Genomic DNA, 25099 nt, shown 5'->3' on the forward strand with positions numbered 1-25099 from the left:
CTCCCATTCGTGGAAACAACTAAGTTTCTAGGGCTCTCACTGGACAGGAAACTTTGTTGGTCTCCGCACGTCTCTTATTTGGTGGCCCATTGTACACATTCCCTTAATGTCCTCAGAGTTCTTAGTGGTTCATCTTGGGGAGCGGATCGCACTGTCCTGCTTCGCTTGTATCGGTCCATAGTCCGATCGAAGCTGGATTATGGGAGCCTCGTCTATTCGTCTGCTCGGCCATCTCTCTTACGCCGTCTCAACTCCATCCACCATAGGGGGTTATGTCTTGCGACCGGAGCCTTCTACACGAGTCCCATCGAGAGTCTTTATGCTGAAGCTGCCGAATTACCATTGACCTACCAGCGCGACGTACTGCTTTGTCGGTATGCCTGCCGGCTGTTGTCAATGCCCGACCACCCCTCTTATCAGTCCTTCTTCGCCGATTCTCTCGACCGTCAGTATGGGTTGTATGTGTCTGCCCTGCTGCCCCTTCGAGTCCGCTTTCGTCGCCTGCTTCGACAGTTGGATTTTGCCCTCCCTACCACCTTCAGAGAGGGTGAGAGTCCGGCTCTACCTTGGCTCCGGGCTCCGGTTCATATTTATCTCGACCTCAGCTCGCTCCCGAAGGAGGGTACTCCGGCTGCAGTGTATTGCTCATGGTTTGTCGAACTTCGTGCGGGACTTGTCACACCTTTATTTACACTGATGGCTCCAAAACTGACGATGGTGTCGGCTGTGCCTTTGTCGTCAGGGCCGTCACCTTTAAATACCGGCTCCTCGACCACTGTTCCAGCTTTACGGCCGAGCTTTTTGCTCTCCATCAGGCCGTTCAGTATGCCCGCCGCCACCGCCATTCATCGTATGTACTCTGCTCTGACTCGCTCAGTGCTCTTCAGAGCCTTGGAGCTCCTTATCCGGCCCATCCCTTGGTGCAACGGATCCAGCAGTCCCTCCATTCTTTTGCTGATGGTGGCTCTCCTGTCAGCTTTCTGTGGGTTCCCAGCCATGTAGGAGTGCCTGGGAATGAGGCTGCTGATGCTGCAGCCAAGGCTGCAGTCCTCCTGCCTCGGCCCGCCTCCCATTGTGTCCTGTCATCTGACATTAGTGGTGTTGTTTGTAAAAGGCTTGTGCCGTTGTGGTGGGACGCTTGGTCCTCAATTCAAGGAAACAAGCTCTGGGAAGTAAAACCGTTCCCAACTGCTTGGACAACCTCCTCCCGACCATCTCGGCGAGAAGAGGTTCTTCTGACCAGGTTGCGGATTGGGCATTGCCGGTTTAGCCACCGCTACCTGCTCTCTGGTGACGCAGCCCAGCAGTGCCCTTGTGGTCATGTATTAACAGTGCGCCATGTTTTATTGTCGTGTCCCCGTTTTAGTCAATCTCGTGTTGTCCTGTCTCTGGCATCTACTTTACAGGATATTTTAGCTGATGACGCTTGAGCAGCTGCTCGTGTTCTTCGTTTTATTACTTTGACTGGCTTATCCAAAGACATCCAACTCCTTCACTTATTTTATCTGCATCTTTGTAAGAACTATCTGGTGTCCCCCCCCCCCCCCCTTGAGTTTTACTAGATTCTATGTGCTGTAACAATTGTGACTGGGCGCTAATGACCTCAGTAGTTGAGCGCCCTTAAACCCTCCCCCCCCCAAAAAAAAAAAAAAAAAATTCTCATCCAAAATACATGCACGTAGGTCGTATATAGAGAAATTCTTAGGTTTTTTACTAGGTTGGCGAATAAGAGAAGCAGATATACTCGTACAAAATATTTATTAATTTCTGCATACATAAACAGTTACACACAGAAGGGAAACCGTTAAATATGTCTATTTGGTGTGGTTTTAATGACATCCAGCTTAATTTTTCATTTACAATTTAAATCAACATTGGAATCTTCTAATTCTTTCCCCATCCAGTACTTCCACAGGTACAAGAAAGTATGTTCTCGAATGCCAATATGTATCTAATTTTTTCCCGAAAATATCTGTTCTATGGATTTGTCAAGCAGTTCCATTCCTTGTTGCAAATCTTAAAGAAATGAGGACTCTGGGAGCTTAATTTTACCTTTTATTTCCTGCACAATTCTATTGTCATAACAGCCAACATCTTTCTGTGTGTGCTCTACCAACTCTTCTGCTGCACATTCTTGTGAAATTTCAGCGTAGAACTTTAAGTGTACAACTTTTTCAAACGAATTACAAAGAATAGTTGATGATCCGTTGCTTTTGAGCTCTGCAAACGGATGTTCTGTTGGTAGATGAACAACATCCAGCGCAGTGCATTTAGGTACTAAGTAACCACCCTTTTTAAGCAGATACAGGTGGGAATGGAACTTTATAAACAGATTTTTCGTGTTTCCTTTAATGGAATAAATATGCTTCAATCAACCAGTTTGACCAGGAATCCAACATATGGACAGTTGCCATTGCTATTAACAGTAAACATGGATGTGTGTGATGTCGTTAGGTTTAAGTAGTTCTAAGTTGTAGGGAACTGATAACCTCAGAAGCTAAGTCCCATTGTGCTCCGAGCCATTTGAACCATTTTTTGAAAGAAAAGAGTGAGTGTGTGTGTGTGTGTGGGGGGGGGGGGGGGGATGTGTGAGTGTGAGTGTGTGTGTGTGGGGGGGGGGGGGTGCGTGTGTGTGTGTGTGTGTGTGTGTGTGTGTGTGTGTGTGTGTGTGTGTGTGTGTGTGTGTGAGGGTGAGTGTTAGTGTTAGTGGAGACGTCATTTTGAGAGAGAGAGAGAGAGAGAGAGAGAGAGAGAGAGAGAGAGAGAGAGAGAGAGTGGGTGTGAGCGGAGACGTCATTTTGAGAGAGAGAGAGAGAGAGAGAGAGAGAGAGGGTGTGGGTGTGAGCGGAGACGTCAATGCAATGGATGTATACAGGGTATAAGTGCATGTATTTTTATATGTTGTACCTTAATATTTACGCACATCCTGTATTGGTCGTCTTTTCTCTGTGTCCAACAGTATTCCCACAAACACATCACAAACTTTGCCACCCGATGGTTTCTGCACAGTCGTACTGCAACGCAAAGCGGATTGCTCCTGTTAGTATAGACTCGCCGTTTTGCGTCCTCGCGTCCACGCTTCAAACGCCTGACATGATGCCCAGGCGAAATAAGCAGTAATGGCTTGCTGTTTCCACATGTACTTGAAGGTACTAACCAACCTAAAAACATAATTATTAGTCTGCAGAAGAAGTAAATACCTATGTAATGTTGTTCAGTACACCGTCCTCGGTGTACTGCACTGATTCATGTTACACCATGTATAGGCTAATAAGAAATACAAGTCATTTCATACATTACCACAAAAATCACACACCACAACACAGTAATCAAGTTTGAAATATTGTTTGCAAGCGAGACATTTAACACTCCATGCGGAAAACATACTGAAGGAAGAACGAAAAACTCCTGAGAACTTCTCGGCCCAACTCTGACAGAAGGGGGATACAGATTACAGTCTAGAAAAACCACGGAGAAAATTTCAAAGCTAGCAGCAGTTGAAACAAAAGGTTACAATTCTACAAGCACATCAGAAAGCTGCCAGCAACAATACTCACCAGCAGAATTCTGACATAGGGGTCAAGTCAAAAATACCATGGATCACACAGGTCAAACTTGACCTAGAAAAAGCTCAAATTGATCCACTAGAAAGTGAAGACAGAAATATATACAGCGACAAGGTATACAAGTGGAATATGATGTCAGAGAACGAAGTTCCAAAGAAACCAGGGGCGGACTAAAAGCAGAAAGTGACTCCACGGGAAAAAAGAAAGAATCGTATAAGATCAGAAAGAATACTGAAATGAGACAGAACACGGTGCGTGATCCTATAGGATCTTGACGAAAATAATAATAATAATAATAATAATAATAATAATAATAATAACAAATAGAAACAGTAGATCACATCACAAGCGGATGTACAATACTAGCAAATACAGAATATCCCAAAAGACATGACAATGTAGCAAAAATAATACATCAACAGCATGCCTTACAACATAAACTTATAAAACAACACGTTCCCACATACAAGTATGCACCACAAAGTGTACTGGAGAATGATGAATTCAAATTATACTGGAACAGAACCATTATAACAGATAAAACAACGCCACATAACAAACCTGACATCATACTCACCAATAAAAAGAAGAAATTAACACAACTAATAGAAATATCCATACCCAATACAACAAATATACAAAAGATAACAGGAGAAAAAAATGAAAAATACATCCAACTGGCTGAGGAAGTCAAGGATATGTGGCATCAGGATAAAGTTGACATTATACCAATTATACTATCAACTACAGGAGTCATACCACACAATATCCACCAGTACATCAATGCAATACAGCTACATCCAAACTTATATATACAACTACAGAAATCTGTAATTATTGATACATGTTCAACTACCCGAAAGTTCCTAAATGCAATATAACACATACCATACAGTTAAAAGGAAGTGACGCTTGATCAAGGTCCGCGTCACTTTCCATTTTTAACCAGACTTAACGTCTGAGAAAGTAAAGAAATAATAATAATAATAATAATCCTGGATAAGTAGTAGGTAAATTCAGACCGAATATCACAAAAAATGTCGGGGAGAAGATAGTGAAGATAGGGGAAAATTGTCCATACGCTTTTGAGTACAATATCAATGCTATATCACTTGACTCCTTATTGATCAGTGACAGTCTAACGATTTGGAGCGACATGAAAAAACGTCAAGGCGGATTCTGCAAGCACCGACTGCGTAAAATGTAGTTTTCTGTTCGTTCACGAGATCCAAAAGGCTGTAGACAGCGGAGCCTAGATTAATTCTATGTGTTGTTGATTTTGGGAAAGCCTTAGCTACAACATAGTTTCTTCCAGTATATAAAATGTTCATGTGACTTACTGAAATGCAGTTGACTGTCTTCTAGAAGCGCCGATATTTCGACATGCTGCACGCTGCATTTGGTCTACTAGGGGGCGCCAGCTAATAAGTTTTGCGCAGACCGCAGTGCTCCACTCAGTCCACTTAGCCGGAACCAACAACCCCCACAGCGCAGCTCTTATGCTACGTGGCTGAGGCCGCGGTCTCTGTTGCCCTTGCAGCACAACGTGGAAGGGGGTCTAGTGGATATCTTTTGTCCTCTTTCTTTGTGCACATGGGAACTGTGTAATACTTTAAAAACTATTATACATGAGATTATAAATGAGATATTATAAAAGGGAAAAAGAAGGGACAAAAGAAGATAGGACAGATTGAGTAGTAGAGATCCCTTCAGCTGCGCTGTCCAGGGAAGAGATCTAGAAGTGTTACCTCGAGTCCGACAAACCCCTGCAGTGCCTCCCAAGATTACTTACTGAGGTATGTTGGTACGCTAGTCTACTTCATTCTGGGTTCTACATGGTGTTTGCATACTATGTGATAAATGATTACTATTGATGTATGTTGTGTATGCTGTACTCTTATTGATTGGTTAATTTGGGGAAGAGGACCAAACAGCAAGGCCATCGGTCCATAGGAATAGAAAAAGATGGAGAAGAAAGTCGGCCGTGCACTTTCAAAGGGCCCATCCCGGCATTTGTCTTAAGCGATTTAGGTGAATCACGGAAAACCTAAATCAGGACGGCCGGACGTGGATTTGAGCCGTCGTCCTCCCGAATGCGAGTCTAGTGTGCTAACCACTGCGCCACCTCGCTCGGTTGTACTCTAACTACGCTATGCGCTAAAAATATGTTTCATTACAGTAACAGGTTTGACGTGGTGCCTGATAAAATAATCGCCAACGGTTAAAAAATTGTTCAAATGGCTCTGAGCACTATGGGACTTAACATCTGAGGTCATCAGTCCCATAGACTCAGAGCTACTTAAACCTAACTAACCTAAGTACATCACACACATCCATGCCCCAGGCAGGATTCAAACCTACGACCGTAGCAGCAGCGCGGTTCCGGACTGAAGCGTCTAGAAGTGCTCGGCCACACCGGCAACGGTTATATGAAAACATATAACTAATTTAGCAAGGTTTTCGTCATCCACGTTTATGATGATCAACTACTTCACGGCGACAACTACAACTTGACCTTGCCGTGGCCGTGAAGTGACAAAATATCGGCCGCACTAAATACGGCCATCACTGTAGCCGTCAGCGGGAGCACTGTTAGCACTGTCCTTTACATTCCTAGAACAATATCCTAAAACCCGTCGGCGGTATAGCGGGCCGGTCACGGCACTGCTGCGTCACTGATGTGTGTGAAGCGACCTTAATGCGGTATACGCAGAAACCTCCCGCCCCTGCCCCCAGCACACACGCAAGCTTTAACTCTGTCTCACTGCTGTTTGACGAGGGAGAGAACAGGATTCCAAGTAGAATTTAAGCAAAACCTACATTTCCTTTAATAAGGTCAGTTGCTAATTTAGTCTCAACAGCTTTGTTAATAACACCACCCCAACAGCTGGAAGTGCAAGCAAGAATGTCCGATACCAAGGCAATGTTCTGCGGTACCAGTTTTGCCCGGCTGTTGGAAGCGTGTGTAATGTTTATGCTCTGTACACTGCTCGCCCAAGGTCCTGATGGTCTGACCAGTGTGACGGGATAGGGAAGACAGTCGCATTACGCAAACTAAAATCATCCTTCATATGACATAAATGGGCAATAATCTGAGATGGAACATACTTCACACCGTGTTTTATTAGAATACGGTAATTTCGGTTGGTAATGCTGCAAATCTAGCTGTTGGAGAGTCATATAAAAAGTTCGAATTTATCGGAAAAATCCAAGAGACGAGCAACACATCGCGTGAGGAGGTCACTTAGTAAATCTTCTTTCGACCACTTCTTGAGAACTGTATGTCGTTCTGGGATCATTACCTAGCTGTATTAAGGGAGGGGGGAAGAAACGGGTATTATATCCTCCAATTTACATCACGAGTAATGGTCAGAGACAAATATTAAAGAAATTTTGGCGAGGAGTACTGAGATAGGTGGAGTAGGCGGTAAATAAAATAATGCAATTACAGTGTTTAATCTAGGGAGGTGGTTCAGTGGTAAGATTCTGCTTCTCGAATTCGAAAAGACTGTTGTTGCATTTACCACATGGCCACCAAGTGACTAGCTAAACTGTCTGCCAGACCGGGACACGAACCCAGAACTTTAGCTTCTCGCGTGTAAGACCGCAGTACTAATCACGTAAGGTGTGCGAGAGGAATTATGTGAAGACTGGAAGGTAGGAGAGACGTACAGTAAAGGTATGGGAATCCTGCTTGCCGGCCGGAGTGGCCGAGCGGTTCTAGGCGCTACAGTCTGGAACCGCGCAACCGCTACGATCGCAGGTTCGAATCATGCCTCGGGCATATATGTGAGTGATGTCCTTACATTAGTTAGGTTTAAGTAGTTCTAAGTTCTAGGGGACTGATGACCTCAGAAGTTAAGTCCCATAGTGCTCAGAGTCATTTGATTTGAATTCTGCTTGGACAACTCAGCTGGTAGGGCATTTGCTCACGAAAGGCAAAGGTTCCAGGTTATAGTAACGTAACTTCTAAGAGAATCAACAAAAAAGGTAAATGAATTAAGAGTGAGTTACGTTTGCACCGATAATTTGTAAGCTATTGTACGGCGACATTTCATTTACTCCCCCTTTGGGGCAAAATGGTTCAAATGGCTCTAAGCACCATGGGACTTAACATCTGAGGTCATCAGCCCCTAGACTTACAACTACTTAAACCTAACTAACCTAAGGAGATCACACACACCCATGCCCGAGGCAGGATTCGAACCTGCGACCGTAGTAGCAGCGCGGTTCCGGACTGAAGCGCCTAGAACCGCTCGGCCACAGCGGCCGGCTTCGCGGCAATATTAGTGTTAGAATAATGTCCCGTTGATTGGGAGATCATTAGAGACGGAGCATAAAACTGGAACGGATAAGGACGAACTGCAATTTGAGTCCTACTGCTCCAGTATTAGTCTAATCTCTTCACCCTTAAGTACTTCACTCGTTTGCAGTAATTGGAAACTTATTTGCCATATCATTGCTTTCTGAATATCTAAAATTGACAATCGTTCTCTGACAGGACCAGAACATTATGATCATACAAATAGCAGTATGTTTGTCACAAGTTGGGAGACAAAACTGTGAAAATTCGTCGAGGCACTGATTCTGCAAGTCCTTGCTACATTCGCGAAGGTAAGTGCCACAGATAATTTTTCGCTAGATTAGAAGAGTTTTTATAGGATATGTACTGGCGCTCGATAGCATCCCATTAGTGTGAGATAGGAATGACATCCAGCAAATTTTGTTCTACGAAATAGCCTGGGTTTCAGCGCTATGTATGCTCAGCAGTAGCGTAGAAATAATAGTTTACGTCGGTCTTCTGTAGCAGTTACAGGTAACAAATGAGAGGCCGGATGTACGGTACTTTTCTTTCTCCATTTCTATCGACGTGAAGCATTTTTCCATCTGAAAAAGGAAGATAATGGTACAATCGCCTCGGAGTTTCCTTCTACCGCATCCATAAGTGCTAATCAGATGATTGGGGCAACCGAGACGACTCAACACCGTAATAGGAGTGAAGTGCGACGTTTCATATTACAAAAGGTGTCCCCGATTTACTGATTAGTATAAAACTTACATTAAGGATTTTCATTTATTTATTTTTTGACGGGGGAGGAGATTTACGTAACTACCATAGAGACGACTGTTCGGAGAAGTACCAAGTGAGATGGCGCAGTGGTTAGCACACTGGACTCGCATTCGGGAGGACGACGGTTCATCTACATCTACATTTATACTCCGCAAACCACCCAATGGTGTGTGGCGGAGGGCACTTTACGTGCCACTGTCATTACCTCCCTTTCCTGTTCCAGTCGCGTATGGTTCGCGGGAAGAAAGACTGCCAGAAAGCCTCCGTGCGCGCTCGAAGCTCACTAATTTTACATTCGTGATCTCCTCGGGAGGTATAAGTAGGGGGAAGCAATATATTCGATACCTCAACCAGATTCGCACCCTCTCGAAACTTGGACAGCAAGCTACACCGCGACGCAGAGCGCCTCTCTTGCAGAGTCTGCCACTTGAGTTTGCTAAACATCTCCGTAATGCTATCACGCTTACCAAATAACCCTGTGACGAAACGCGCCGCTCTTCTTTGGATCTTCTCTATCTCCTCTGTCAACCCGACCTGGTACGGATCCCACACTGATGAGCAATACTCAAGTATGGGTCGAACGAGTGTTTTGTAAGTCAACTCCTCTGTTGATGGACTACATTTTCTAGGGACTCTCCCAATGAATCTCAACCTGGCACCCGCCTTACCAACAATTAATTTTATATGATCATTCCACTTCAAATCGTTCCGCACGCATACTCAGAGATATTTTACAGAAGTAACTGCTACCAGTGTTTGTTCCGCTATCATATAATCACACAATAAAGGATCCTTCTTTCTATGTATTCGCAATACATTGCATTTGTGTATGTTAAGGGTCAGTTGCCACTCCCTGCACCAAGTGCCTATCTACTGCAGATCTTCCTGCATTTCGCTACAGTTTTCTAATGCTGCAACTTCTCTGTATACTAGAGCATCATCCGCGAAAACTCGCGTCCGGCTATCTTGATTTATGTTTTCCGTGATTACCCTAGGACACTTCAGGCAAATGCCGGGATGCTTCTTTTGAAAGGGCACACCCGATTTCCTCGCCCAGCTTTCCCTAATCCGAGCTTCTACTCCAATAATCACGTTGTCGGCGAGACCTTAAACACTAATCTCCTCTCTTCCTCTGCTCGGAAAATGTCTAATGTGGCGATGATACCTGAAAAACGCATGAGAAACACTAGGTTCTAGTAGAGACGCTTATTTTAGTCCTTTACTGAGTGCCGCCACTGCGCCGTTTTCTTACTGACTGCCTGTCGCTTGTCTCTTCATGCGTTACTTGAAACTGAATGGAATGTTGTACGGCAGGTCACGTGCTTTCGTGGGTGTAAGAGGCACGCAATAAGTGCGAGGCTTGCAACAGACTCCAAGCACGACAAAGGAACGGCACATACGTTGTTTTTTTGTGTCTCAGCCTGCCTTGATATGTTTTTCGACCTTTGTGGTCACGACAAAACTCGTTAATTTTTTTGTGCTGTCCCAAATACACCAATTTTCTCGTTCGAACGAAGGGTAGGAGAAGTATAATTATGTTAGAAATAAGCATCATACAAAGTCTGCTTTGTGGCTTCATGTCCTGAAGGAAACAAGTAAATGTTGCGTGTCTCACATTCTCTTGGAAGACTTTCCATTCAACGTCACTATTCGATTTGCGTATCAAATTCACTGTATATTTACGCGAGCAGTTGCTCACTTGGGTCCAGTAGCCTGAGTGGACTTGTGTCACGCATTTCCAGCACACACTGCCCAGGGGCGACCACCAACGATCCAACCCGGGACCTACACGTAAGTAACCAGTAGCGCTAACCACGAGACCAAGAGTTTTCGTGGCGTAATCAACACTGTGTGCTTAATGCTCGCCAGGCTACTGTAGTCTCACCTTTTTTCATCCATTTCTTAAAAAATAAACACAAACTCTTCTCCAACCACCTTCTGCTATCAGGAGAATGTTATCCATGTCTGGTTCTACCGCTGTAGTTACTTTCTACATCATTCTTTCCCTATCTCATAGCTGTACGAATTGTTTCGTATTCCGCCAGTTCCACTAATATAAGGATACACGCATTCGCTACGATGATGTCTTCAGCAATCTGTAATATTCCTACCACTCTACAGTCTGTTGAAGCTTTCGAACAAACTTTAGCCGCGCGGTCTTAGGCACCTTGTCACGGTTCGTGAGGCTACCCCCGTCGGCGGTTCGAGTCTTACCCCCCCCCCCCCCAAGTTAAAGTCAGGGTAAGTAGTGTGTAGGCTTAGGGACCGATGACCTCAGGAGTTTGGTCCCATAAGACCTTACCACAGATTTCCAATTTTCTAATGTTCTTCTCTTTCGTTTCTTACCCTGCATAGGGGTCATTAACGTGACCTAAAATGCTCATGGACTGTTACGCTGTATTTCTGAGAGACTTTATTTTGTTTTACTGAGAGTATAGGTGATTTAAAATTTCTAGCGGAACGTAGAGCACAGTAATGGGTTCAAATGGCTCTGAGCACTACGGGACTTAACTGCTGTGGTCATCAGTCCCCTAGAACTTAGAACTACTTAAACCTAGCTAACCTAAGGAGGCAAGACACATCCATGCCCGAGGCAGGATTCGATCCTGCGACCGTAGCGGTCGCGGGGTTCCAGACTGTAGCGCCTAGAACCGCTCGGCCACCCCGGCCGGCGCACAGTAATATATACTTGGCTTTTCTTATGATATTTGTATCTACAACTCGCGTTATAAGTAAATCACCGTATATCCTCCACACGCCTCTGTACATTGCGTGGCAGGTTAAACTCTCCCAGTATTATCGATTTTCTTTCCTATTCCATTCGCGTATGGAGCAAGGGAAAAATGACTATACAGCGCACCCCAGGAAAAATGGTCAATATACAGGGCTATGACAGGAAACACTATTCAAAGCAAAATAGTCCAGTAAACATGAGCTCTAAAATGCATACATGAACAACTATGGGCTCTTGGCCATCTTCGCTACTGTGAAACATCTCTTTTAATGAGCAGATGCTTATAGCTCTTAAGGTATGCGTTTTAGAGCCCATGTTTACTAGACATTATTGCTTCGAATGATCGTTCCTGTCATATTCTGGAATACTTATCATTCCTCCTGGGACACCCTGTATACAATGTGACAAAAGTCGTGGGATACCTCCTAATGTCGTGTCGGACCTCCTTTTTCCAGCCGTAGTGCAGCAGCTCGACATGGCACGGACTCGACATGTCAGTGGGAGTCCCCAGCAGAAATGCTGATCCATGCTGCCTCTACAGCCTTCCATAATTATGGAAGTGTTGCTGGTTCAGGATTTTGTCCACTAGCTGACATCTAGATTATATACCATAAATATTAGATGAGATTAATGTCGGACGATCTGGGCGCCCAAATCATTCACTCGAACTGTCCAAAATGTTCTTCAAAACATTCTCGAACAGTTGTGGCTTGGTGACATCGCACACTGACATCCATAAAAATTCCGTCGTTGTTTTTGAACTTGAAGTCCATGAATGGCTGCAAATGGTCTCCAAGTAGCCGAACATAACCATTTGCAGTCAATGATCGGTTCAGTTGTACCAGAAAGCTCAGTCCCTTCCACGTAAACACAGCCCACAACATTATGGAGCCACCGCCAGTTGACAACTTGGGTCCACGGCTTCGTTGGGTGTGCACCACATTCGAACCCTACCATCAGCTCTAACAAACTGAAATCGGGACTCGTGTGACCAGGCCACGGTCGTCCAGTCTCTAGGGTCCAACCGACATGGTCATGATCTCAGGAGAGGCGCTGCAGGCAATGTCGTGCTATTAGCAAAGGAACTCACATCGCTCCTCTACTCCCATAACCCATTAACGCCAAATTCGCAGTACGTCCCACATTGATTTCTGCAGTTATTCCGCGCAGAACTGCCCTACCTGTTAGCACTGACAACTCTACGCCAATGCTGCTGTTCTCGGTCGTTAAGTGCAGGCAGTCGGTCACTGCGTTGTTCGTTGTGACAGGTAATGCCTGAAATCTGGTATTCTCGGCACACTCTTGACAATGTGGATTTCGAAATATTGAATTCCCCAGCGATTTCCGAAATGGAATGCCCCGTGCTTCCAACTACCATTCCGCGTTCAGAGTTTGTTAATTCCCGTTGTGAGGCCATAATCATGACGGAAACCTTTTCACATGAGTCACCTGAGTAAAAATGACAGCTCCGCCAATACTGCCCTTCTGTACCTTGCATACGCGATACTATCGCCATCTGTATATGTGCATATCGCTAACCCATGACTGCTTGTCACTTCAATGTATGCTCCTGTAACCGTCCTAATCTCTTATCTTTTCCTCATGATCCCTATACGAGATACACGGTGACGACAGGAAGATGTTCGCACAGTCAGCTTCTAATACAGGTTCTATAAATTTCTCGAGGGGAATCATTGTACTGCGTAGGCTGTTTTTATTTTTAAAATAAACACTTTATTTCATGAATTTTCGCTATTAGCAACTTACGCTTAGTTTGGCATTTTCTGGCTACCTCCGTCACAGTGAAACGTATCTTATCTTCAACACATTAGAGGCAGGAAGCTCCGTCTAATGGTATCTCTAATAAAGGTACTTGTACTTGTGAAAGTGATGGTAACGGTCACAACACATGTGTGAATTCCGTATGTAAAATGATTTTTAGACTTTTTTGTTTCAAATATGAAATACTGATTTTAATATTCGCAGACACAGTGACAAAGACTCGCGTTATGGTTCCATTTTATCATTTTACATACGGAATTAACGTGTATGTTGTGTCCGTTGTCACTATGTCTTAAGTAGCATTTATTAGAGACATCATTAGAGGAAGTTCCCTCCACACTAATGTGTTGGATACATGACTGCAGTGTTTCAGTTTGACAGAGGTAGCTTGAAAATGCCAAACTGGGCAAAATCAGCTAATAGCAAAAAAGGATGAAATAAAATGTTTAGTTCAAAAATAAAAACAGCCTACACACGACAATGACTTCCCTCAAGAAATTTGTAGCGACTGTGCAGTCATGTGCGTAAAAGACGATTCTCTAAATTTCGCCAGTAGGGTTTCGTGAGAATTAGGACTTTTTTCTTCCAAGGATTCCCTTATAAGTTCCACGAGCATTTCTGTTAGATTTTTCGTATTGTCTATGCCGGCAGCGCCCCTCTGAATCCATTCGACGTTTTTTGTGATGCGCCGGCCGCGGTGGTCTAGCGGTTCTAGGCGCTCAGTCCGGATCCGCGGGACTGCTACGGTCGCAGGTTCGAATCCTGCCTCGGGCATGGATGTGTGTGATGTCTTTAGGTTAGTTAGGTTTAAGTAGTTCTAAGTTCTAGGGGACTGATGACCTCAGATGTTAAGTCCCATAGTGCTCAGAGCCATTTGAACCATTTTTTTTTTTGTGATGCCTACTTGATAAGGACTCCACGCACTGGAATAATGCTTTTAGTATTGGTCACACTAGCGTCTTTCATGAGATTTCCTTAACAGGTGTGTTGCATTTTCCCAGAACCTTTCCAATAAATCGAAGTCTTTCCTTCATCTTTTTTAATATTGACTTGTGCGATCGTCCCGTTTCGTATCACTTATTAATATTACCCCCTTACAACGTAATATGAGCGAGATTTTCAGTGCCTACCTTGGAATCAGATTTATTGTGTTCTTTGTCTTTGTCATACGCATTATCTTCGATTTAAAGAGCTGCCATTCTTTAAACGAAGTGGAATATTTGTCGAAGCAATCCTGCAATTCCTCACAGTCGTCTAACGACGCTACTTTTTCTGTAGATCACAGCATTTACAGCGAATAATCGTATAGTACTGCTGATCCTATCTAATAAGGCGTTTGTCTAAACTGAAAATATTGTAGATTATGCTACACGTCCCTGGGGGACAACCAAGGTTATATTCCTTTCTGTGGTGCATTCGCTGTCCAATATAGTGTATCTGGCTCTGTTAGTCAAATATTCTTCCAGATAATCAGATATTTGTGAAGCTACTCCGTAGTCGACGTTGTTGCACAGTGTCGAACGTCTCTCGAAAATATAGGAGGTCAGAATCTAACTGTGTACGTGTAGTTTGGAAGATGTCGTGTGTAAACAAAGCAAGCTGTTTTTCACACGAGTCGATTTTTCTAAATGCATGCCAATTCTATGGGATGAACATGATTTGCTTCAAGTTTATTATAACTTTTGTGCTTAGAATACGCCCTACGATTATGCAGCAGACGGACATCAGGTATAATTCTATCTATTCTTTTTGTGAACAGGAGTCACTCTGTCTCATTTTCAATCACACGGGACGATTCGCTAAGCAAAAGGTTCTCGATAAATATGAGCCAGAAGAAAGGACCTAATTCCGTGGTGTATTCAATGTAAAATTTGACTGGAATTAGGACAGAGCTTAGTGCGTTGTTCATTTTATGTAGTCCTACTTGTTGTTCAATGCCGGGGATGCTAATAGCGTTATCTATCATTTGTGAGTTTGTGTGTGTGTGTGTGTGTGTGTGTGTGTGTGTGTGTGTGTGTGTGCTCGCGCGGTTTAATGACCCAGTGACTTAGAGATCATCAGAGACGAAGCACAAGGTCGGATAAAACAAATAGGGGAGAAAAAAATATTTCAAGGGCGCAAGTATAGAATTTTTCTGTATCGGAACCCAAATCTCGATGGCTGGATCAGGATTTGAACCCTGACCCTCCGGAACCCGTGGACCATCATCTCGCTCGGATTGTTCTGAACCGTTGAGAATAAATTCCTGCAGTGGTGTTACAGTGTGAATATCTTTGTCTACCAGTTATTTATTACAAATTCGAGAAAAATTGCTTCAGGTACATAAGTTGCGTGATAAAAGTCTTTCACCGAGGGACAACACAACAGCACAGCTTAGAAACTGCACCAAAATATGTAGGAGAGTTGTACATTGAATGACATATTAAGTTTGGAAGCCCCTTGAAATTAAATATATTTAGTTCAATATTCATTAAATTGTGGCTGGTAATGGTTTACGAGTGGCTATTACCCTAAATAAAGATCTTCCCGAAAGTATGTGGATTTATACTTGGCATTTTTCTGAATTGCACCGCAACTTTCGATCAGTTGAGTCACTTAAAACAGCTGCAGTACTTGGTCTGATCATTGCGCTTAGCTTGGATACTGCTTTACGTACCGGTACTTAACGTGTTTTGATGAAGAGGAACTATCTCCTGAGTAAGTCCAGTATCACTCTTAATTTCGTTTCGTATTTGTGTATTTTCAAGAGTTAAGATCACATGTAACTATCTCCAGTACATGTGGATGAAGATTCTGACCGCTGACGGAAATTGTTGAAAGTTGGTTGTTGTCTGGTTGCTGCGCTGAAAAGTGTCTAGAGACTTCATATGGCTGTTGCGCATTGCGCCGGTGGTGAAATTGTAAGGTAACCTTTGGATGCCACATAAGCGTTTGATGACGTGATATATTATACAAAACCCCAAACTGGCACCACACTGTCACCTGTGGACGACTGATGGTTCATATCAAAATGTGACAGGAAAAAAACGTACGTGGACTGCGGCCTAAATGTTACCCGCAATACATTTAATGAACGGGTTTGAGGCATTGCCTCCCGTTGATAATAATAAATCAGAGCCAGCGGGCGTTCTCTCCCCTGTCCGACCAATGGTCGAGGTCTGGGTAGTATGCAGCTCTAACGCCACCGTCCGCAGCTCGTGGTCTACTGTTTAGCGTTGATACCCCTGGATCACGGGGTCCCGGGTTCGATTCCCGACCCGGTTGGGGATTTTTCTCTGCCCGGGGACTGGGTGTTTGTGTTGTTCTCATCATTCCATCATCATTGACGAAAGTGGCTAAATTGGATTGTGTACAGATTGGGAACGTGTACGGGCGCTGATGACCGCGCAGTTGAGCGCCCCACAAACCAATCATCATAATCATCATCATCATGTAACGCTAGGCGGGTGACAACCTCCTCAGGGAAACAGTACCACATGTGGAGAAACAACGAAATTTGTGTTGCTCGTGTGTCCATAGAGGAATCGTCCATCAGACAAGAGGCCACCGCGGAATCAAAGGAAAGAACGGGTTGCAGTCAGGTGAAGATCATGGTGAACAGAGCAAGTAGGGTTTCAGCACAGAAACAGGGAAAATTGCTTGGAAAATTGGACTCGCATTCGGGGGAGCGGGTTTCAGAACCGGTTCGCCCTACCTGATCTAGAATTTCCATGGTTCCTTTATATCAATTAAGATGAATGCCGCAATGGATTCTCTGAAAAGGACACGTCCAGTTTTCTTCCCCATCCTGCTCCTCTCGAGCTTGGGTTCCATTGCCGCCGGCCGCGGTGGCCGAGCGGTTATAGGCGCTTGAGTCCGGAACCACGCGGCTGCTACGGTCGCAGGTTCGAATCCTGTGTCGGGCATGGATGTGTGTGATGTTGTTAGGTTAGTTAGGTTTACGTAGTTCTAAGTCTAGGTGACTGATGACCTCAGATGTTAAGTCCCATAGTGCTTAGAGCCATTTGAACCATTTGTTCCATTGCCTAGTGGCCTTATCATCGGGGGTACATTTAACACTTAATTTCCTTCTCCCTTGAGCACGAGTGTCGATATGCAGTATCATCTCGGAGACTGACAGCAGTCCTCTGCTCTGCAGTAAAGCTGATGGTTCTGAATCATGGGCTGTATCAGTGCTGTGCCGAGCTCGGGTGTGATCCCCCGACTTACACTACAGATGGAAACTTGTTGAGTCATCCTTGACATGTCAAGTGTGCACTACATACCCGAAGCAAACACTTGATTAGAGAGTACGTGTGTAACACACAGGAAAGTGAAGGGGGAGGGGATAGTTACTGGATTAGCCAAACCCAGAAATCCAAAGACGAAACCCGCCACCTAAGAAACAATTTATTACTGCTGGTCGGATAACAAATGAGGAGACTGAGAATATTGATAGACTAGTTCTTAACAGCTGAAAAGTTCGCAGTAAAATTTCGAACACAATCCTCTCAAAAAAAAAAAAAAAAAAAAAAAAAACTGCAGTCCTTTTCACGTAGTACTAAGAACTTAGAGCTAGTCGAATCCGACTGTAGAGACGTAAATTGTCAGTGTTCGGAATACTCATGAAAAAGAAAGATGACGCAGGAGATGTGCTTGAAGCAATAACCGAGAGATTAGGTCTAGCGAGGTACAAAATAAACCAGACTTTGAAATGTTTTGGCAAAAAAACAAAGAATAGAAGGTTGTGGAGTAATCCTGAATAATTGTGTATTTGTACTGATCGCCAGTGTCACACATTAGTCGGAGAGTAACTCAATAGAGCATAATTTCGATGTTACAGAAATATCTCGATCATATGACAATGATAATGTATGAGACAAGCGAAATACCCTCAGACTTCAAGAAGAATATAATAATTCCAATCCCAAGGAAAGCAGGTGTTGACATATGTGAAAATTACCAAACTATCAGTTTAGTAAGTCACGGCTGCAAAATACTAACGCGAATTCTTTACAGACGAGTGGAAAAACTGGTAGAAGCCGACCTCGGGAAAGATCAGTTTGAATTCCTTAGAAATATTGGAACACGTGAGGCAATACTGACCCTACGACTTATCTTAGAAGCTAGATTAAGAAAAGGCAAACCTACTTTTCTAGCATTTGTAGACTTAGAGAAAGCTTTTGACAATGTTGACTGGAATACTCTCTTTCAAATTCTGAAGGTGGCAGGGGTCAGATACAGGGAGCGAAAGGCTATTTACAATTTGTACAGAAAGCAGATGGCCGTTACAAGAGTCGAGGGGTATGAAAGGGAAGCAGTGGTTGGTAAGGGAGTGAGACAGGGTTTTAGCCTATCCCCGATGTAATTCAATCTGTATATTGAGCAAGCAATAAAGGAAACAAAAGAAAAGTTCGGAGTAGGTATTAAAATCCATGGAGAATAAATAAAAACTTTAAGATTCGCCGATGACATTGTAATTCTGTCAGAGACAGAAAAGGACTTGGAAGAGCAGTTGAACGCAATGGACAGTGTCTTGAAAGGAGTATATAAGATGAACAGCAATAAAAGCAAAACAAGGATAATGGAATGTAGTCGAGTTAACTCTGGTGATGCTGAGGGAATTAGATTAGGAAATGAGACGCATAAAGTAGTAAAGGAGTTTTGCTATTTGGGGAGCAAAATAACTGATGGTGGTCGAAGTAGAGAGGATAGAAAATGTAGACTGGCAATGGCAAGGAAAGCGTTCCTGAAGAAGAGAAATTTGTTAACATCGAGTGTAGATTTAAGTGTCAGGAAGTCTTTTCTGAAAGTATTTGTATGGAGTGTAGCCATGTATGGAAGTGAAACATGGACGATAAATAGTTTGGACAAGAAGAGAATAGAAGCTTTCGAAATGTGGTGCTACAGAAGAATGCTGAAGATTAGATGGGTAGATCACATAACTAATGAGGAAGTATTGAATAGAATTGGGGAAAAGAGGAGTTTGTGGCACAACTTGACTAGAAGAAGGGATCGGTTGGTAGGACATGTTCTGAGGCATCACGGGATCACAAATTTAGCATTGGAGGGCAGCGTGGAGGGTAAAAATCGTAGAGGGAGACGAAGAGATGAATAAACTAAGCAATTTCAGAAGGATGTAGGCTGCAGTACGTACTGGGAGATGAAGTAACTTGCACAGGATGGAGTAGCATGGAGAGCTGCGTCAAACCAGTCTCAGGACTGAAGACCACAACAGCAACTGTGGGGGGTTACTTAAACCTGCCTGGTACAGACTGGGAGAACAACTCATACATGACCACGTCTAAAAACAAAAGATCCTATGAAGTAATACTGGACACGTTAACAGATTACTATCTCCAGTAATTAGTCCGTCAGTTCACACATGCGAGAAATACTTTAGATTTCCTGACCTATAAAGAGACCGGATATTTCCGAAAGTTTCTGGGGGTGGTGTCAATGCTCTCAAAGTTCGTGTTATTTTCGATAAAGCCACACGCGAACCCACGGGTTTTTCTAAATGGTGAACCCCTCAGGGAACTCAGGATTTGTTTGCTGCGTATTTGCTTGGAAAACCAGGGTTTCCTGACCAGGGGCTGGTGAGCGCCGCTAGTCCTCTGTAACGCTGGGCATAGACACAGGGCACGCTTCAGCTACTATCGTGCGGTGCGGCGATGGACCATTGTATGTCACAGAGAACGAGGATGGTAAAAACCTCTAAAAATCCTTCAATCTGTGCTGCATGCACATAAGATGCATGTCGAGGCAAAACAATCATTAGTGCCCAACCTCTGGAGGATCTGTAGCACCTCAGCTGTATAAGGCTTACACAGGTAAGTCGACGCTTACTTCCCAAGATGTTCGTGGAACTTCCATGAAGCCTAAATCATTTTTTCCCTTTTCCCAACGGTTTGAGTGATCCGTTAGTCAGTATTAGTATGCAAACCCCAAAGAGACCTCATGTGGCAAGTCCACCAGAGACGTCTGTGAATATGGGTGACAGCGGTAGTCGTAACGAACCACAATGTGCGGTAAATAAGGTGTTTATTGTTATTAAACGTACTGAAGGGTCTTTTCAAAAACTGGCGCCTTTCTACGTCCATAAAGCTATTGAGGGACTTGCAGGGCATCTTAATTATATTGAGAAGATGCAGGTTGCTAAACTCCTCACCGAGACACTGAAAGATGCCGAAGTAAACAAATTGTTAAATGTCAAACTACCGGGTAGTTATAATTAAAGTACAGCTACTCACTGAGGTCTGATGTAGACTGTAATTATCGTACGGCAGCGGAACTTGATAGATGTTCTAATGCGTTAATGAGGAGCCGATTTACGCTGGGAAAAACTAGTTCCAGTTGTGGCTTCAGGTGCAAATCTGGTGCTTTATAGTATTTGTGAGACGGTCTGGCATCTACACTGTCATTTGACAAATTATAATGGGAGTGAATAGTATGTCAATCGGGAAGAGAGACCGTGCGCCTTTAGTGAAACTGTTTTGTGCGAACGTCAGAAATTACAGTGCTGCATTGAGAGAGTATCGCCGAATGAAAGGTCTGTGGAGAGGCTCGATGCCATAAAATGGTTTAAAGAAGACGATAATGAAATTCGAAAACACTGGTGAGCTTGGTGTGGTACCCGAAAGAGGAAGGCGTCCTATTCAGTGGAAGTTATTGGCGAGGTAGCTGTTGCTGTAACTGACGGTGCCACGAGAATAGCCCATTCCTTGGTCAGCAGTACTGGAAAGTTTTGCTGTCTGTTTTACACTGGTATCTGTAAAAGATCCAGACGGTGTAGCAACTGAAACATCGCAACGTTCTCAAGTTGCTCTTAGGTTTCTGGCACGGATCGAAGTTGATTATATGGTGCCGGGCAATATTTTGTGGAGTGGTGAGGCACATTGTTACAGCCGCGCCGAGAGGCCGCGTGATAGAGGAGCCATGTCACGGATTGCGTGGTCTCTCCCGCCTGAGGTTCGAGTCCTCCCTTGGGCATATGTGTGTGTGTGTGTGTGTGTGTGTGTGTGTGTGTTCTTTTTCGCATAAGTTAGTTTAAGTAGTGTGTAAGACTAGGGGCCGATGACCTCAGCAGTTTGATCCCTTAGGAATTCGCACACATTTTGAACATTCGCATATTTTACACTACAGGGTGCAGTGAATACACAGAACTGTCGAATCTGGGTGTGAGGCGGCGAGTAAAAATTATTAATACCATCTCACTCACGTAAGCCTGGCAACTAATTTTGTGGTCAGTCAGAAAGCGAAGGGAAACATCCTGAACTTAGTTTCCAGTCTGCACGGCCACATTCTGGTCCAGCTCGCTGAAAGAAAAGTTTCTATTCTCCTATTTCTTTGCGGGATCAGGGCTATGCTCTTAAATAAAAGTATAAAGTTCCAATCAAAATTTATATTACGTAAAGTTTCTCCCACACAACACTTAGAAATTCACTATTGTCAACTGAAAGCAAGTCTTTCTATTCTAACAGTGCATTTTAGCAGTTCAGAGGCGACCTCTACGGTACGTTCCTACCAGATTGTTTCTCACCCTGACTAAAATTACTCAATGAAAGTTTTCAATAAATGTTCCAAATCAATGCTCGCCATAAAAGTGGAAATAGTCAGCGCTTGCCACGCGGAATTGTAATTCTCACGGATGGCACACTGACAGTTACTTTAGCGAATTCTAAGCGATCCAGGGCGGTGTACAGTCCCCACGACTTCACTATCCGTTTTTACCGCAAAATACGAGCTTTGACACAGTTCGGCTCTGACGTCATCCGAGGCAGAGCGAGATCCGACGTTTGACAGACGTGGATCTTACCGTAGCTGAGTGCAAAGTGAACCTTCCTACTGCCTCTCGGGCTGCATTAATATAGGTGCCGGAGCGGACGGCCGAGGAAACATCTGTTGTCCACGGCTATCTGCATACTGCAGCAGCCTCCGAACGACCGCTCTCTCGGGCACATAAACTTCCATAACATGGTTTCAAATTATTCAGAAACTTCTTCATTTTTATTTGTATTCAGTTAAGTTGTTTGAAATCATCGAAAACGTTTCAGCTCGCTAGAATGAAAACTTTGCCTTCTAGAATAATTATGGTGGAACTAACGGTAGATCGTTACCTCTGAACCATACCTTTACTAGAACTTAAGTCAGCAGTTATTTATACTACAACTCTCAAATTTTGTATAGCCCCATCACTTGGTATATTTTATCATCCACTTTAACCAAAATTCTCTATCATTAAAATCACAGGTACATTTTAGTTACAAAATTGGTTTTTTACTTAATTACTCAAACTATAAGAGGCAGCTTAACGTGGTATTTCAGTTATTATTTTTGGGGTGAACTAAAGCATAAAACAAATTTTCATGTTTCTAAGTCCATTATTTAGCGCCTCTGATTTTTCCTAAAAATGTGGATTCCGGTGTTCATTTTTGTTATATGGGTTTGGAAACCACTTATTTATGAGCACTAATTGCACATTCTGACCAAATTCTGGCTTTCTAGTTTCATTATTTAGCGCCAATTACTTTTCTCTTAAAACGGTATTTCTACGAAAATTGTTTAGTTTAGAACTTAACGACTTGGTATTTGGAACATTATAGCACTAAACTATATTTTAACAAAGTTTTAAACATAAATTTTGCATTTTAATTTCATACTTAATTGTGGTGCAACACTTGCGCGCTACGCGCAGACGCGTAAAGGTGGTGTGGCGCTATTAGCAGTGAACCGGGGCAAGTCCCGGTCGCTCGCCCCTGTATCTCACACACGATACAGCGCTTGGCTTGCTTCATGGGGTACTGTTAAACCGAGTTTTATGCACGAAGAGCCATTGCAATCGCCGTACGTGACTCCGTGTTGTGGGTCATAAGCACCTTTATTCTCCGTCCAGTCTTCCTTAAAGGGAATACATCCACAGGGTCTGTCAGGTGTACTGTGATGTGTCAATGTTATCGGGACCTATATGTACAGCACATGATTTCTGCTTTGGAAGGGCACAACTGCGTGGAGACAACTGTTTTCGTGCAAGATGGGACAACACTTAATGTCGCTTGTCCAGTGAAAAATCTGCTTAATACAACCTTCCGTGAGCGTGCTATCTCCAGAGGTTTTCCAGATGCATGGCCTAAAAGATCACTTGATCTGAATCCATGTAACTTTTGGCTCTGGGGATATCTAAAAGAATACGTTTACCAGGGACTTGTTCGGTTTCTACCTAGTCTGCAGGCTGGTATACAGGAACAAGTCGCTCATATTCCACCGGAACTGCTGCGAGCGACTATTGACTACGTAGTTTTACGGATGAAGCATCTCGTCGACGTCTCTGGTTCTCGTATTGAACGAATTGTGTAAGCGGCGGTTAGTAATAAAATCAACATTGTGGTTTTCGCAGTTGTTTGACCTTTTCTGCCGCGACCGTTCCTCATCCAATACATATGGAAACATTGCTACACGTTTTTCTTGCATTCACAGCCCTAAATTTGCACCAGGTGACCAAAATTGGAACTAATTTTTTTCCAGCGTAAATCGGTTCCAGGTAGACGCATTACAATATATACCAAGTTTCGCTGCCATACGATAGTTGCTGCCCACACTGGGCCCGTGTGAGTAGCGGAACTTTAATTATTATCACCCGGCACTTGGAGAATTTACTGTCAACAGTGAGTTCCACATTGGGCTAAATTACTGTAAAAGACACATCTGAATAATAACCGCATGGCTGCTCTTTTAAGTCACTTATTTAACGACCTGTGTCGTAGCTTGGAATACATACCAGCACGTTGCATGTTTTAAGTCATAACATTAAACTTTAAACACTGACAGGACTGGCCATTCTTTGAATAAATGACGCAATTAACGATTCGTCAGGTAATCAGAAACATGGGTCCACGGTTGATCAAGCATTCAATGAATCCGGAAAGGTTGATAGCAGGCCGCACATAACTGGTTAATAATTAGAGAGGTCACAATCCATCAACAGTGCCATAAATATAGCAGACCGCAATACATGAAGATGCGGGCAAGTGTGTTTCTAGAGTCCATAGCTGAACATCTCCATACATCGCTGTCTGCTGTACCTATAGCACTTTTGATGGATTGTAACTCTCAGTCTAATAGTTAACGGTTATGTGGGTCTATTGTCGTCCTTTCCAGATTATGGCATGCTTGAGAAATCGCGTACCCATGCTCTGTGCTTACCTAACGAATCGCTAATTGCGTCATTTTTACATGGACACGGAATGTTCGGTCCATCAATGTCGCAAGTTTGTCATTACTTAACATATGTAACCTGATGACGTGGCTTCTAGGCTACGAAACCGGGTTAAATAAATTATTTACTAGAGGAGCCAAGCGTTTATTATACAATATGTCTACTTATGGCTGCGGTTGTCCTTCGTACAAGATAGTTTGTATTGTAAAAGAGTTATAACATGCCAGGACGTTATAGATATAGACACCAAAAAATTCAGATAGGCATGGGAAAGCGAAAGGGTCACTGAAGTTACGAATTCCATGAAAAAGGTTGATGGTGTGCTACAGAAGTCAACCTCTTTTGTCCAAACATTACATTTACCAAAGTTGCCTGAATATACTGTGGCAGACTTTATCCACATTTAAGTTAGACCCTATGTGCCTAATCCAATGCACTGCTTTAATTTTCAACACTTAAGTCATACCACCATGGTTTGCAACGGTCAGGTTACATGTGCCAGACGCGGCTTCCTTACCCACGAACCTGGTATTCAATGCACTGCCCCCCGCCCCTCCCCCTCCCCCCCCCCCCATGTCAGTCAACTGCCTCCAAGCCCATCGAGTTTAAAGCAAAGAATGTCATGTCTTCGCAGAAGAAAAGAAAATCGAGGAGATTAAAATGACACGACGCATCTCATACTCTGGTCCGAAGATGATGTTTAAGGCCTCACAGCCACCCACTTTCGTGCAGTTGTTTGCCTCAGCGTTTAA

At 43.6% G+C, this 25099-nt stretch overlaps 1 protein-coding gene across 3 annotated transcripts in view; it reads left to right on the plus strand.

Moving 5' to 3' along the window:
- Nucleotides 1-25099, plus strand: part of LOC124555686 (UNC93-like protein) — a 402758-nt gene that overhangs the window by 82076 nt on the left and 295583 nt on the right. The window contains exon 1 of one of the 3 annotated variants that reach the window (XM_047129689.1): nt 10362-10428. The exons of the other annotated variants lie outside the window; for them this stretch is intronic. The gene's annotated coding sequence lies outside the window, so the exon portion shown is untranslated. Of the gene's footprint in view, nt 1-10361; nt 10429-25099 lie in introns of those variants that run through there. 3 annotated transcript variants of the gene reach the window in all.

This window comes from Schistocerca americana, chromosome X, assembly GCF_021461395.2.
Source record: "Schistocerca americana isolate TAMUIC-IGC-003095 chromosome X, iqSchAmer2.1, whole genome shotgun sequence".
NCBI classification, from domain to species: Eukaryota; Metazoa; Arthropoda; class Insecta; order Orthoptera; family Acrididae; genus Schistocerca; species Schistocerca americana.